We start from the raw sequence: 2,500 nt of genomic DNA, 5'->3' as shown, positions 1-2,500 counted from the left end.
CAGGCAATTACCTTCTCAGCAGTGTGCATGATACGCTGCAGTCTGCTCTTGTCCTTGGCAGTGGCAGCAGCGTACCAGACGGTTATGGAGGAGGTGAGGATGGATTCAATGATCGCTGTATAGAATTGCACCATCATTGTCTTTGGCAGGTTGCATTTCTTCAGCTGCCGTCGAAAGTACATCCTCTGTTGAGCTCTCTTGGCGAGGGAGCTGATGTTCAGTTCCCACTTGAGGTCCCGGCAGAGAATAGTGCCCAGGAAGCGGAAGGACTCCACAATTTTGACTGCGGAGTCTAACAGGGTGATGGCGGTGAGTGGGGCTGTATTCTTCCTGAAGTCCACAACCATCTCAACTGTCCTTAGAGCATTTAGCTCTAAGTTGTTCTGGCTACACCAGGTCACCAGGTTGTCAGCTTCCCACCTATAGTCAGACTCATCCCCACCAGAGATCAGCCCAATGAGGGTGGTGTCGTCCGACAAACTTCAAGAGTTTGACGGACAGATGATTGGAGGCGCAGCTGTTGGTATACAGGGAGAAGAGCAGTGGGCAAAGGACGCAGCCCTGAGGAGTTCCCGTGCTGATGGACCTGGAGTCAGAGACTTCTGTTCCCGGCTTAACGCACTGCTTCCTGTCAGAGAGGAAGTCTGTGATCCACCTGCAGGTGGAGTAGGGCACGTTCAGCTGGAAGAGCTTGTCCTGAAGCAGGGCAGGGATGATGGTGTTGAAGGCAGAGCTGAAGTCCACAAACAGGATCCTGGCGTAGGATGCTGGGGCGTCCACATGCTGTAGGGTGAAGTGGAGGGCCATGTTAACTGCGTCGTCCACAGACCTGTTGGCTCTGTAGGCAAACTGAAGGGGGTCCAGGAGAGGGTCTGTGATGGCTTTGAGGTGTGCCAGGAGCAGGCGCTCAAAAGACTTCATTACCACAGATGTAAGGGCGACCGGTCTGTAATCATTTAGTCCTGTTGGCCTTAGCTTTTTGGGCACAGCGATGATGGTGGAGGACTTGAGACAGGCTGGTACATGGCATGTCTCCAGGGAGGTGTTAAAGATGTTGGTGAACACCGGAGACAGCTGGCCAGCGCAGTGCCTGAGGGTGGCTGGAGAGACAGAGTCCGGCCCGGCTGCTTTGCGTGGATTCTGCCTCTTGAAAAGCCCATTAACTTCTCCCTCCTGAAAGGAGAGAGTCGTTTCTGTAGTATGGGTGGGGGATGGGGCCTCTTGGGTGGGAAGGGGTGGTTCAGGACAGTCCAATTGTCTTTCAAATCTACGGTAGAACTCGTTCAGGTCGTTGGCTAGGCGGGAGTCGTTAGTGGTGTGGGGCGCTCTGGGTTTGTAGTTGGTGATGTGCCTGAGCCCTTTGGCAGACAGAAGCAGCGTCGTTAGTAGAGAACTGGTGTTTTAGTGTCTCTGAGTACAGTCGTTTAGCCTCTCTCACCGCTTTGCTAAACCTGTTCTTCGACTCCTTGAATCTGTCTCTATCCCCACTCCTAAACGCTTCCTCCTTCTCCAACCTCAACCTTTTGAGCTTTGCTGAGAACCAGGGCTTGTTGTTGTTAAAGTTCACCCTGGTACGTGTTGGGATACAGCAGTCCTCACAGAAGCTGATGTACACAGCCTCTGTGAGTTCATCCAGACTATTGGTAGCAGTCGTGAACATATCCCAGTCAGTACAGTCTAAGCACGCCCGCAAATCTTCCACAGCCTCACTGGTCCACTGTTTAGATGTCCTCACAGCAGGTTTACAGAGTTTTAGTTGCTGCCTGTATGCACGAATCAGGTGGACCAAGGGAGTTCTGTGCGAGCCGAACAGCCCCGTGACCCACAAGAGAAACATCCCCGCCAAATTCGAGCGTTTGACGGGGTCTATCCGTGAAAAAATATTCACGTTTTTGAGTGCACATGCATTTCTGCTGCAAATGCCTCTGGAAGTTTCATGCCGTTCGTATGCCAATTGTGGCAACACGAAAATGACCCGTTTTCCCATTCCGAGGGATTTCTGTGCGACCCTAACAGCCCCGTGAGCCACAAGAGACACATCCCCGCCAATTTCTAGCGTTTCACGGGGTCTATCCGTGAAAAATATAGACGTTTTTGAGTGCACATGCATTTCTGCTGCAGATGCCTCTGGAAGTTTCATGCCGTTCGTACGCAATGTGGCAACACGAAAATGACCCCTTTTCCCATTCCGAGGGATTTCTGTGCGACCCTAACTAACAGCGCCCGTGAGCCACAAGAGAGACATCCCCGCCAATTTATAGCGTTTCACGGGGTCTATCCGTGAAAAATATAGACGTTTTTGAGTGCACATGCATTCCTGCTGCAAATGCCTCTGGAAGTTTCATGCCGTTCCTATGCAATGTGGCCACACAAAAATGACCCGTTTTCCCATTCCGAGGCATTTCTGTGCGACCCTAACAGCCCCGTGAGCCACAAGAGAGACATCCCCGCCAACTTCTAGCGTTTGACGGGGTCTATGCGTGAAAAATATTAAAATTTT

The sequence above is a fragment of the Petromyzon marinus genome, unplaced genomic scaffold (genome assembly GCF_048934315.1).
Source record: "Petromyzon marinus isolate PM22_M1 ecotype Great Lakes invasive population unplaced genomic scaffold, UKy_Petmar_22M1.pri1.0 PM_G_Scaffold_140, whole genome shotgun sequence".
NCBI classification, from domain to species: Eukaryota; Metazoa; Chordata; class Hyperoartia; order Petromyzontiformes; family Petromyzontidae; genus Petromyzon; species Petromyzon marinus.
The sequence above is the reverse complement of the archived record's forward strand: the minus strand, read 5'-3'. Positions refer to the sequence as shown.